This window comes from Lithobates pipiens, unplaced genomic scaffold (genome assembly GCF_037356315.1).
Source record: "Lithobates pipiens isolate NorthernLeopardFrog02 unplaced genomic scaffold, aLitPip1_a1.2 Scaffold_22, whole genome shotgun sequence".
NCBI lineage: Eukaryota > Metazoa > Chordata > Amphibia > Anura > Ranidae > Lithobates > Lithobates pipiens.
The window spans coordinates 65,781,781-65,796,538 of record NW_027507784.1 but is presented as its reverse complement, the minus strand read 5'-3'; positions in this window follow the sequence as shown (position 1 = coordinate 65,796,538).

The window sequence follows — 14,758 nt, the reverse complement described above, 5'->3', positions numbered from 1 at the left end:
GCTGTATGTCACGGAGCTGCTGTCAGCGCTGTATGTCACGGAGCTGCTGTCAGCGCTGTATGTCACGGAGCTGCTGTCAGCGCTGTATGTCACGGAGCTGCTGTCAGCGCTGTATGTCACGGAGCTGCTGTCAGCGCTGTATGTCACGGTGCTGCTGTCAGCGCTGTATGTCACGGAGCTGCTGTCAGCGCTGTATGTCACGGAGCTGCTGTCAGTGCTGTATGTCACGGAGCTGCTGTCAGCGCTGTATGTCACGGAGCTGCTGTCAGCGCTGTATGTCACGGAGCTGCTGTCAGCGCTGTATGTCACGGTGCTGCTGTCAGCGCTGTATGTCACGGAGCTGCTGTCAGCGCTGTATGTCACGGAGCTGCTGTCAGTGCTGTATGTCACGGAGCTGCTGTCAGCGCTGTATGTCACGGAGCTGCTGTCAGCGCTGTATGTCACGGAGCTGCTGTCAGCGCTGTATGTCACGGTGCTGCTGTCAGCGCTGTATGTCACGGAGCTGCTGTCAGCGCTGTATGTCACGGAGCTGCTGTCAGCGCTGTATGTCACGGAGCTGCTGTCAGCGCTGTATGTCACGGAGCTGCTGTCAGCGCTGTATGTCACGGAGCTGCTGTCAGCGCTGTATGTCACGGTGCTGCTGTCAGCGCTGTATGTCACGGAGCTGCTGTCAGCGCTGTATGTCACGGAGCTGCTGTCAGCGCTGTATGTCACGGAGCTGCTGTCAGCGCTGTATGTCACGGAGCTGCTGTCAGCGCTGTATGTCACGGAGCTGCTGTCAGCGCTGTATGTCACGGTGCTGATGTCAGTGCTCTGTATTACGGTGCTGCTGTCAGTGCTCTGTATCTCCTGCACCCTCTTGTTTGCCTACCCTGGTCCCTGACCTTCCCTCTCCTCCATTGCCTTCATTAGCTCCATAGTCCTGAATTGTCAGAACAATTTCCCAAATAAAAAAAAAATGCTTGTAGTTATCGATCCCAAATTCACCTCATACATGTATTATGCTATTGTCCAGGTGGTGGGACTACGTGCTACCCCCTAATAATTACCCCGTGGCCGCAAATTCGACCTAAAGGTTTGCGAAATTCGCCTCCCATTGAAGTCAATGGAGCCCGCGGCGAACGGTCGTTTTCGCGAACGTTTGTGCCCGTTCGCGTTTCGCGTTCGCGAAACGTCCCGTCGGAAGTTCGTCCATCACTAATCAGGACAAATACAGGGGTGAATTTTCCCATTGGGGACAAAGACAAAAATAAAAACTTGCAAAAGGGTCTAATCTTTCCTACTCTATCCAAAACAAAAAAAAAAAGCCTTTGTATACACTTCTACACAGCTTAGGTGCAGCTTGTACATCACAAATAATGCAGTTATAACAGTGAAAATGACCTCAAGTATTTTCTGGCACATACTAATATTTTTTAACGCTCTATGGGCTGATTGTACATCTGCACATTTTTCTTCCTCCTCCGCAGGCATCAAAAGATACAATATAATCTCAGCTAAGCAGTGAGCCTGAATCTGAGCGATTTTGTACATCTTTGCCCAGCATCTGTGAACATTGTAATTACTAAATAAGGGCTTACTTACACTTGCAGTTGGGGGTGACAAAAACATGTGGCCGATCCCCCCTTAAACTGCAAAGATAGTGGCTGAAGGTGCACGCATGTCAAAGTCCCATGTCACTTTCGGTGGGCACTATGGGTGAATAGCACAGTAGTAAAGCATTTATGAGCTAAAACAGGAATCTGTGGGTGAAAATAAAGCAAATGGAAAAAATGTTCCTTTTGGGTGAAAATAAAGGGAAAATAGGGAAAGATATTGCAGCTTATTAGTCCTTGATGTGATGGTTGCATTAATTACATTTTTTCTCTTGGGTTTATAAAAGCTTTATGTAATAGGTAACAATACCATAAAGGGCAGACACTTTGGAGTGCCTGCAAATATTATGTTACAATCTTACTTTACAATCTTTGTACAATTTCTGTTTAACTTATTAAAACTATGTCAGATTATGGCCTTTCTAAATTAACTATTCGATTTTGTATCCAATGAGGAAAGCCCTCATACTACTTGGCTGTTGTTGGATTTAAAGGAGATTGTACAGTCAGACTGTAACATTTACAGATGGATCTAATATTCCAGAAATCATGTTCTCATAGCCTAAAGTTTCTCTCCATTCCAGGAACATGCTGTATGGGAGCATCATAATTGCTGCACACCAACAATTCAATCACAATTCAATAAGGACACAGCAGCCAATAGTTGTGCTTGCAATGGATTTATGCATGGGAGAATCAGACTGAAAGCTGCAGTAGGGCTCATTCACAGACATTTTACCTTGTGGGTTGGTCGGGCTTTTTTACAGTGGGAATGTGGGGGAAAGCAGTTCTGCAATTTCGAGCACTGACTGTATGTAATGGTAAGGGGTCTGGGGTGTACTGCAGGGTCTATTGATGCTGGCTGCTGAGGGATCTATTATAGCTGGAGGAGATCTATTTTTGTAGGGGGGTCTTTTGTTAATGGTGGGGGACCTATTGTTAATTGGGGTGGGTCTATTATTACTGGGGGGATCAGTTATTGCTAGGAGAGATCTACTGTTGAGGGAGGAGGTCTATTGTTGCTGGCAACTGGAGAGTCTATTGATGCTGGTTGTGGGGAGATCTGTTATTGTTGCTGGGGGTCTATTGTTGCTGCCAGGGGGGTTTGTTTCAAGTGGTCCATTGCTGTTGAGGGGATCTATTGTTGCTGAAGGGGGCTCTATTGTTGTTGGTTACAGGGCAGGGGTCAAGTCCTGGGGAAAAAAGTGTGGGAACTCCCACCCAAGATCCACTCCCCCACCAAAAAAAATAAAATGATACGCTCATATGCACGAACACTTCAAAAGTGGTATTTTTCATTAAATTTTCATATTGTGTGTATGAAGCTTAACTGTTAGTACATAAAAAAACAATCCTCAATAAACATAAATACGGTAATTCTCTGAATAATCAGCATTCATTCAATTGTGCTTCCATGCAAATGTGAACATCATGTTCTTATCTTTATTGGGGAATTGTATTTTGTATATAGAGTGTTTATGTGGTGAGTTTACACTTTTCATTGAACAGAGTTTGGATAACACAGGGTTAAATGGAAAGGTCATAAATTAACTGCACATTATCTGGACAGAATGCTTGGGGAGATAGTTATGTGTTCCTGCTTAGGAGATGTATGTTAGCTTGGGGGGGCTGAAAACTCTGCAGGGGCTCCAACACACACTCGCTGCTATTCCAACCCTTCACATATTTCCACATAAACTTCCCTCCTGGCATTAAACTTTGCCAGGTATTGTACTCAGCTTACCACCCCAAACTGATGTTCCTCCCTCAGCTCACCTCTCTCCCTGCATGTCCTGTGAGCAGAATAGCTGATCTACCCGTCAGCTAGATCTAGATCTGATCTAACCATCAGCTAGCTGTTATTGACAGGTAGATGGAAGCGGAAGCTGTCATGGGGCCCCCTACTGGCAATGCCTGAATGGTCAGGTGTGCGGCACTTACTATTGCGAGCTGTGTCGGCAGCTGCTGGTGTAGCACCTGCCATACAGCTCGCATACTTCAAAGTCTTGCAGGACGCGGCTGCTAACGGGAACTGAGTTCCTGTTTTGGAAAAAGTACAGGAACTCCGTTCCCATGCGTTCCCGCAGGACTTGAGCCCTGCTACAGGGGATGAATTTTACTGCTGTTCTTGTTATCATTAACAAATTCCATACAAATTACTTACCACCACAAAATTATATTTGGTTCTGTATTCTCTGTATTCCCTCCCTTCTAGATTGTAAGCTCTAAGGACCAGGGCCCTCTGATCCCTCCTGTATTGATTTGTATTGTAAGTGTACAGTCTGCCCCCATGTTGTAAAACACTGCGCAAACTGTTGGCGCTATATAAACCCTGTATAATAATAATAATATAATAAATAATAAAAGGGCAGTAATAGGAGGTGGAATGGGGTGGAACCAAGGAGCGGTGATCGTAGGTGGGTAGGGGGCGGAGAAAAGGGGTGACTTAAAAAAGGGGAGTTCCTGCACCTATTCTCTGAAAAAAAAAGCTCAGGGGTTGGTGCATATGTAGTTGTGCTAAGGGACGGGCCACAATTCAATTTCCTTTTGATTTAACTTTGATGAAACGTCACAAATGACATGCATTCCTATGCACGGCAGGTAATTCTGCATTTTTACAAAACTCACTGCAACCCACCTCAAGGCAGCCCTCTGGTGTGATCAGGACACGTATTGTTTTCTATGTGCCCTAGCACTGCACCGGCACTGATTCATGAAAAGTAATGCAGGTCATTGCACATAGCGTGAACAAGAAATTAGTGGCAGTTTGTTACTTTGGTTAGTATGACAAGTTTCCTTTAAACCCAACTGCAGGCAAAGTGAAAATTCTACCTTTCAGTGGGGCTTTCACATTGCCAGAGTTAAGTGCTTGTTTAGTCTAATACACACGACCGGACTTTCCAGCAGAATAGGTCCAACGGAATCATTCCGTCAGATAGTCCAATCATGTGTGAGACAATCCCATAGTTTTTCTTTAAAAATTTCAGACGGACCTAGAAACAGAACATGTTTCAAATCTGTCCGAAGGACTCAACTCCTATCAGGAAAACCGTTTGTCTGTATGCTGGTCCGACGGACCAGATACGACGCAAGGGCAGCTATTGGCTACTGGCTATTGAACTTCCTTTTCTAGTCCCGTCGTACGTCATCATGTACGAAATGAACGGACTTTCAAACTTTAGTCCGTTTGTGCGTGGGCAAGTCCATTTGTTCGGAAGTCCGTCGTAACTCCGTCGAAAGTCAGTCGGGAAGACCGTCGGACCTTTTCTGCCGGAAAGTCTGGTTCGTGTGTACGCGGCATAAGGGACTAAGGGAGGATTGAAAAAGCACCCCCCCCCCCAGAAAACAGTGCCCACCTATGCACTGGCAGTAGGCTCTGCCTTGGCGTCCTAACATTCACTTCAGGACTATGGTCCCTGCATTTATATTGATGACCTCAAAGGACCTTAGACCACAGGGGAGAAAAGGCTGATCTAGCAATGCAGAGGAGCCTGCAGGAGTGAAGGATCAGGTAAGTAACACAGCTTCACCCCGTCCCTCTAAAAGACATACAAGAGCAGTTAAAGTGGTGGCAAACTTACTGTTTATCAGGCAATCCCCTGTCTTCCATAATCTTGTCCTCTATATGTGCCTTATTAAACAAATGCGGTTCTACAGTGCCTTGAAAAAGTATTCATACCCCTTAAATTTTTACACATTTTGTCATGTTACCACTAAAAATTTAAATGTATTTTATTGGGATTTTATGAGATAAACGAACACAAAGTGGCACATAATTGTGAAGTGGAAGGAAAATGATAAATGTTTTTCAACATTTTTTGAAATAAATATCTGAAAAGTGTGGTGTGCCTTTGTATTCATCCCCCAAGTAAATACTTTGTAGAACTACCTTTCACTGCAATTACAGCTGCAAATCTTTTTGGGGATGTCTCTACCAGCTTTGCACATCTACAGAGGGACATTTTTGCCCATTCTTCTTTGCAAAATAGCTCAAGCTCTGTCAGATTGGATGGAGAGCGTCTGTGAAAAGGCAATTGTCAAGTCTTGCCACAGATTCTCAATTGGATTTAGGTCTGGATTTTGACTGGGTCATTCTAACACATCAATATGCTTTGATCTAAACCATACCATTGTAGCTCTGGCTGTATGTTTAGGGTCGCTGTCTTGCCGCCACAGACTCAAGTCTTTTTCAGACTCTAACAGGTTTTCTTCTAAGCCCTTGTACACATGGTTGGACATTCCGACAACAAAATCTTGTCCGAAACTTGTGTTGCATACACACGGTCGGACAAAGTTGTCTGAAAATCCGATCGTACATAACGTGATGACGTTATTTCGTTACGACGGGACTATGTTCAGGCTAGTAGCCAATAGCTTTGGTCTAGGAATTTGATCTGAGCATGCGTGGCATTTTGTCCGATCGGAATTCTCTACACACAATTGGACAAAGTCCGATCGGATCATGTTGTTGGAAAGTTTTATAGCCCAGCTCTAAAACTTTGTCGGTCGGATATTCAGACGGAAACAGTCCGATGGAGCCCACACACAGTCAGATTATCCGACAACATGGTCCGATCGGACATTTTCCGAATGTCCGACCGTGTGTACAAGGGCTAAGATTGCCCTGTATTTGGCTCCATCCATCTTCCCATCAACTCTGACCAGCTTCCCTGTCCCTGCTGAAGAAAAGCATCCCCACCACATGATGCTGCCACCACCATCATTTTCCTTCCACTTCACAATTATGTTCCACTTTGTGTTGGTCTATCACATAAAATCCCAATAAAATACATTTACATTTTTGGTTGTAACGTGAAAAAAAATTGGAAAATTTCAAGAGGTATGAATACTTTCAAGCCACTGTATAACTTATTTGCTAGCTCTGCTCGGTGCTCACCTGACCTGCCAGCTCTCCCCTCTCCTGATCTGACAGCTAGAGCAGGAGGGTCCGAGAATCCCCCACTGATGTCAAATGGGAGGAGAGGAAGAGAGAGGCCGCCAGTCACATGAGTGCCAAGCAGCGCTAGCAAATAAGGTATAGAAGAGCATTTGTTTAATAAGGCACATACACAAGACACTTTGCATTATGGAAGACAGGGGATTGCCTGATTATTACTAAGTTATTTCAGCAGCAGCAAGAGTGGTGGTGGTGGTGGGGGGGGGGGGGGTCTATATGGTCCCTAACAGAGCAGATAGGCAGGGAGGGGAGGGGGAGAAAGACAGAGCAGGGCTGCAGATGACAGAGGCACGTAAACTTACCACAGTGTCAGGGCTCAGCAGCCATGATACACCATGATCAGTTTACAGGGGGGTGGCCAGAGCCCTGCAGGATCAGCCAGGTATTTCCGGTGATACAGTGGGCCAAATTACACAGCACAAGCACTGTGCTGTTACTCATACTTTAAAGGATCAGGATTCATTTTTTTTATTTTTTTTAGAGTAACAAACACTTTAACCCTTGCATTGGTGTAGTCCAACTAAGTAAAGAGTTAATCTTTAATCTAAATAAGGAAATTAAGTGGAGACATGTTACTTCATCAAATTAGAGAACTGATGCAATCCTAAAAGCTCTTGTACTGCTGACATATTATTTTCAAAGTAAATCTGTGCTGAGGAAGTATGGAGACTGAAATTGCTCCCCAACTTCCCAGTGGCTTCAGTACTTTCTAAATGACTGATCCAGAACAAGTATGGAAATTAGAAGCTTTGACTTCACGCTGGCTTTCCTAATCTGCATGCTTGCTCCAGGTCAGTGACTCAGAAAGAATTAATGCTGGAGACTTCCAGGCAGCTGGCATTTTCAGAAGAAAGAGCAATGGCAGCCTCTGTATTTATGTCAGTACGGGTTTCCTTTAACCCTTTTGCTGCCACAGTTGTTTTTGCAGTTTTTTTACACATGTTTAAAAAATGATTTTAGCCCTGAAGATTACATAAAACTCCTAAACATTATAACTTTTCAGAAAGCAGACACCTCAGAGAAAAAAAAAAAGTGGTAAATACAATATTGCCATGCCTGCATAGAGGTCTCATGATGTCTTATCTTGATGGATTTTAATCTTCAATAAAGTAATTAATACTGCTTCATACCTGGCAGTGTGGTCAACCTTTCTTGAACCATTGGCTCTTGTTCAGGCTGCAGACAGGATTTCCTCTCGCTTCCTGTTCGGCTGTGGGTCAGGATGTGAAGGTAAATCTCACCAATGGGACAAAGATGGTTATAACACTCGCCTACTCTATCCAAAATGAAAAAAAAGTTTTGCCTATAGTTCTACTTTAACTTTTTTTTTTCATCATACCGTCATCAGTACCGTATTTATCGGCGTATAACATGTACTTTTTCCCCCCTAAAATCAGGGGGAAATCGGGGGTGCGTGTTATACGCTGATCCCCCGCTGTTGCTAACCCTTTCTGCCGTTCTCTGTGGCTTCTGGGTATTTTTGCCCGCACTCGGCCATTCTCGGCTATCTTCGGCCGTTCTTGGCTATTTTGGGCCGCACTCGGCTGATCTTAGCGGCTTTCGGAATGTCCAAAAATAGCCGAGAACGGCCGAGTGCGGCCGTAAATACCTGAAAGCCGCCAAGAATGGCCGAGAACTACCGAGCGCCGCCGACATACACAGGACATCCGCTCTGTATCTCGGCGGCGCCATTTTTAAACTGCAAATGACTGACAAGGCTGCAATGGAAGGCTGCAAATGACTAACAAGGCTGCAAACGACTGATAAGGCTGCAATGCAAGGCTGCAAAAGACACTAACAAGGCCGCATTGATGGGCATTTAAATGTACGTTTTTTTCTTTAAACTTCCCTCCTAAAAGTTTTTTTCTTTTAAATTCCTTCCTAAACTTGGTGTGCGTGTTATACGCCGGCGCGTGTTATACGCCGACACGTGTTATACACAGATAAATACGGTAAATACCGTCCCCTATTGGATGATTTTTTGGTGACAGGTTCTCTTTAATGAGATGAGACAGTAAAGACCCCTGATGTCTCCTCTGTCCTCCAATGAGGCTGATGGAATGCCGATCTGCAAGGACCTGGCACAGGCAGCCGACTCCCAATGATGGATGAGACAAGGACGACAGTGAAATGCCTGGTGTGCAGCAGTGGAGTGGTGTATCAAGCACAACAATGCTGTATTCATTGGGCTGTATTTACTATGTGAATTGAAGATAAACCAGCAAACCAGATAAATGGGAATAAGAAAATTCTCACAGGGGGGGTGAAGCTCCTCTTTAGGTTTTTAGAATTTCCAAATTTCCTTTCCATGCAGACAATGCCTTGCATCTACAAATGTCACTATTTATATCAAAACAGCCTCTATGAAAGCAAATTCCTGGCCGTGCCATCTGTAAAATGTAAAAAAAATAATAAAACACGGCACAGTTATTACCCCTACAAGCTCAAGCATAAATTAAACATTTATTTAATGTCCTAAATCTCATCGAGGCTTGTGGGGCCATAAAATAAGACTCTGAAAGCACCTGCTCTAAACTGATTTCTTTTTAAGTGCTTGTTGTATAGGTGAGCTGAGAATAAAGCAGAACCGTATTTCTACAACTGTACTTAATGCCTATCATAAAAGAAAGTCTGGATATTGTGTGACGGACAGAACGCAGGTGAGGTTATAAGAGATGTAGAACATCTTAATGTACTGTCAGAAATCATAGTAAGTGCTACAGGCTTACAGACCCCCAGAAACTGCCCACAATGGCATTGTTACAAGAAACTCGACCGCTCTTCCAGGGACCAGCCTGCGATGAATTTCATATGCCAAGCACTGATTGTTTTAATTGAAAACCATAAGGTAAGAGTATAATGGAATTCACAATGTTTATTTTATTTTCTTATAAAAAAAAATACTTCTTTCCATCTCATACTGTGGTTTAAAACCGTTCCGGTTTGAGCGGGAACTCCTGCTAAACAGCTTAATACTCATTTTAAACATATACCCATTATACTTGCCAAAGGATTTGTAAAGTAATGCACATAGTTTTGGCATCCAAGAATAAGGAGCAATCAATACGTCTTTAGCGCTACCCCATAGGGGCCGCTCGATAGGGTGGGTCCTCTATTCTTTGCCTCGACCCTCTGAAGAACCTCAGCCCTTCTGACACACCAGGTTGAGCGTACAAATATTACAATATCACAGGAAATCATTGAAAAGAATATTTCCTACCCAATGGTAGTGCAATACCAATGTAAACAGGCACCAATCCAGGTGGTAAAGGCAAACTTAAAGTGGAACCAAAGTGGAACTAAAGTAGGCCAAATTTAAAAAATGGGTGGACAGGCAAGAATTTTAATGCAGAAGAGACTTGCTTTGTCTCTTCTGCATTAAAGTTGCTTACCTACCTATCTGCCCTTGTACAATGAGCCACCCAAACGCAGCTCACTCTGTGACTTCAGCAATACAAAATCTGAGTGAACTCCCAGGCATGCTTATGAGTGATGTCATCCCCGCCCGGCCAATGAAAGCAGCCAGCGATTAAAACCCAGGAGCAAGCCACCCAAAGATGTCTGTGGCCGGGCGGGGAGCTCAGGGATGCCGCAATGCTGGAGGCGAGTTGAGTATAGTTTCACTTTAATATGTTGTCACCCAGTTTGGTTGGTAACTAGACAAGCATAAACTGGATTAACAATGGCAATAACACATTTTAGCATATAACATGATGGACTAAGCATAAGATAGCATTTGGCATCTATATCAGCATAAACTGTAACAAGTCCACCTCAAGTGCAGCAGTGGACAATAGCAAAGTTTATTTTACAGAGTGCTTGAAGTATACTGCCAGAGCGTATTTATGGCAGTGATGCTGGTGATGCTAGCATGCCCAGTCAGCTAGACTGACTGGGCATGCACTGTCCAAACAAAAAGTAGGATGGCAGTGGAGAGGGCAGGGGAACAAAGATGGCTTGCAGAATAACTATTATCCTTTGAGATGTTCTTCTGCTGGGTATCATTGGGGCCCTTTAAGAGCATTGGTGCACTTAAAGAGGTTCCCCTTAAAAAAAACGTACCTGTCCCAGGGTCCAGCAATGCGGGGGAATGTAGCCCCACTCGTTCCCCCCTCCGCTCCCCCCCCGCTCGCGTCGGCATTCTAAACTGTGGGCTGTGGAGCCACACCCGGGCACCCGCCGCGCGCCGTGATTGGCCGCACAGTCATCTGCGACCTGTCTGGCTGACAGGAGGGAGGGGGCAGAGCTGAGCCCTTCCTGCGCTGAGGGGAAGTGATGTCACCAGCCCAGGCACTGAAGGAGGCAGACTACGAGGGATCCCCTAGCAACAGGCCTTTAGTGGTGAGTTAAAAAAAAATCCAATTTTTTTTTTTTAGGAATTTTAATGATTTTTTTTTTCTGTGCAACACCACTTTAATAACAGTTAACCAGCATGATGTATAAGTACAGTATAGGTACAGTACAGTCTCGGCACTCTCTGTATGTTATTTGTTGTCTGTAGCTTTAGTAAGGCTCAGAAACAGTGGTGCACATTTTGCTTTCTTTTATGCTTTTTTTTTTTTTTTATCTAAAACACACTGACACTAATTTTTTTTTTAAATCCTACCTAAAAAATGTTTTTAATTAGTGTCAGTGTGTTTTAGATAAAAAAAAAAAGCATAAAAGAAAAATGTGCACCACTGTTTCTGAGCCCTACTAAAGCTACAGACAACAAATAACATACATAGAGTACATCTGGCAGGGTGGAAAAAAATCATAGATTTTTGTTAAAAAAAAATTTTTTTAAAAATTGATTTTTTAGATTTAAAACAGATTTTTTTGATTTAAATCAAATTTATTGTAATAAAATGCCTTTGGAGTAAAAATCTATCTAAAGATAGTTTTCTATTTAAGATACATTAATAATTTAGTTTATTCAGCGTGAAATTGAGCTTAGTTATGTAGCATGAGGCTGTATATTCTGCGATATTCACATTTTTGGTAAACCCATTCAATGAATTATGCAAGCTGAGATAGCATGCACTGCATTGATGCATTCACACAATTTCACAGTAACCATGAGATAAAACTAAGTTCAGGAATATTCCTTTGTCCCATTATTTTGCAAATCTATGTACACTACAAACTATGATTGGAACTTATTATTCTAAATAAGAAACCTTAATTTTGTTTGCTAGGGGGCATCCACTTATCGACTGTTCCCACACACCTCATTCGAAGTCCCAAACCCCTCTTTTTGTTTCACCCTGATATGTGGAATCGTTGTGATCATCAGGAGTAGGAGAATTTATTTTGGGTTGTTCTTTGGTGGTAGGCTATGGTAGTAGCAAGAAAAATGTAGCTAATCTAAAAAAATAAAAATAAAAAACAAAGATGTTGTGTTTTTACGATTTCAGGCCCTCTTTCCTTTGATAATAAAAAAAGAAAATTATGAGACATCCATTACCATTTTCCACCAAATCAAAGCCCAGTTTGTCCTGAAAAAACAAGGCAGTAATCACCTGGATACAGGTGTAACTGCAATCTTATGTACAGTTTTTCTAACACATGTCCAAGTTGCAAAATGTGTTCAGGTGTTAGGATTTGTTTTACCCTCGATCATGATGGGGTAAAAGTTTATAACTACATTCCAAACCTGTGAGTGCCTCTCTCTATTTATCTAAGCCTGGCCTCACACCTATACATTGTGGTGACACGCAATAAGGTGTCACAATAAAAAATCTTGCAAAGTGCAATGCATGGTAACATAGATTTGTCTATGTACTCTCTCTGTGACTGAGTCATAGGTGTGCGCACGGGGTGTGCCGGATGCTCCTGGGCACATCCTACTCACCCCCTGTTAGTGTAGCTGCATGCCGGCTGTCTCCCGAGTTCTCCTGTGAAATGCTGCAAGAGAGTGTATAGTGCTTACACATTGAGCAGATCGCCAGGCACAGAGCCACTAAGTGCGTTAAAATATCATGTAATGTCACTGCTTGCAGAGAGTAGCTGTCAAAACTTGGCGGTGACGGTGATGTCGAGGGTGGGTGGGACCAAACAGCTAGCCTATCATACACAAGCCAATGGGATAGGGGCTGGGCGTGTATGTGGCCCCGCCCCTTTCTTAAGCAGCCCAATCATTGGTTGATGTAAGATAGCTGATAGGGACGAAAACACATACATGGAGCGACCCGCCCAGCTCTTCACGTACAACTTCAAGTACAACAACTTTTTAGTTGGGAGCAGTGGCGGAACTACCGCCATAGCGACCCACGCGGTCGCTATGGGGCCCGCCGTCGCTATGGGGCCCGCAGTCGCTATGGTGCCCGAAGCCTAGGCAAACCGCTGCCGAATGGGGTCCGCTGCCAAGCAGTGCGGGGCTCGGCAATGCATTCCGCCCAGAACACAGGCGTCAGCCCCCTCCCAGCGTCGTGACGTCACTCAGCCGGAGGCTCGATGGGCGGAGCGTCAGTGCTGAGCTACTGCAGCCTGCATACACGAGGAAGCAGGCAGCACCGCACCGCCGAGGAGGAACCAGACTGACTCACCCTTTGCATTGCAGACCATTGCAATCACAGAGCCTGAGGTACTGACTGTATAAGCTAAATGTACAAGCTAAGCTGATGCAATGATGAGGCCAGACTGCAGTCTAAACGTTTTGAACTGTCTGTGACTTTGACTGATTTTTTTAATATGCAGCATGGGGGGGGGGGGGGGTAAATGTCCTGCACTGGTCACTGTAATTGTATTCATGTCCTGCACTGGTCACTGTAATTGTATTCATGTCCTGCACTGGTTACTGGTCACTTTTGAATGATTTTACTGGTCACGGTCACTGATGAATGATTTTACTGGTCACGGTCACTGATGAATGAATTTACTGGTCATGGTCGAATGAATTTACTGGTCACGGTCACTGATGAATGATTTTACTGGTCACGGTCACTGATGAATGAATTTACTGGTCACGGTCACTGATGAATGATTTTACTGGTCACGGTCACTGATGAATGAATTTACTGGTCATGGTCGAATGATTTTACTGGTCACGGTCACTGATGAATGATTTTACTGGTCACGGTCACTGATGAATGATTTTACTGGTCACAGTCACTGATGAATGATTTTACTGGTCACAGTCACTGATGAATGATTTTACTGGTCACGGTCACTGATGAATGATTTTACTGGTCACGGTCACTGATGAATGATTTTACTGGTCACGGTCACTGATGAATGAATTTACTGGTCACGGTCACTGATGAATGATTTTACTGGTCACGGTCACTGATGAATGAATTTACTGGTCACGGTCACTGATGAATGATTTTACTGGTCACGGTCACTGATGAATGAATTTACTGGTCACGGTCACTGATGAATGATTTTACTGGTCACGGTCACTGATGAATGAATTTACTGGTCACGGTCACTGATGAATGATTTTACTGGTCACGGTCACTGATGAATGAATTTACTGGTCATGGTCGAATGATTTTACTGGTCACGGTCACTGATGAATGATTTTACTGGTCACGGTCACTGATGAATGAATTTACTGGTCACGGTCACTGATGAATGAATTTACTGGTCGCGGTCACTGATGAATGATTTTACTGGTCACGGTCACTGATGAATGAATTTACTGGTCATGGTCAAATGATTTTACTAGTCACGGTCGAATGATTTTACTGGTCACGGTCACTGATGAATGAATTCACTGGTCACGGTCGAATGATTTTACTGGTCACGGTCACTAATAAATGAATTTACTGGTCACGGTCACTGATGAATGAATTTACTGGTCACGGTCGAATGATTTTACTGGTCACGGTCACTAATAAATGAATTTACTGGTCACGGTCACTGATGAATGAATTTACTGGTCACGGTCGAATGATTTTACTGGTCACGGTCACTAATAAATGAATTTACTGGTCACGGTCACTGATGAATGAATTTACTGGTCATGGTCACTGATGAGTGATTTCACTGGTCGCGGTCACTGATTAATGATTTCACTGGTCGCGGTCACTGATGAATGATTTTACTGGTCACGGTCACTGATGAATGAATTTACTGGTCATGGTCAAATGATTTTACTAGTCACGGTCGAATGATTTTACTGGTCACGGTCACTGATGAATGAATTCACTGGTCACGGTCGAATGATTTTACTGGTCACGGTCACTAATAAATGAATTTACTGGTCACGGTCACTGATGAA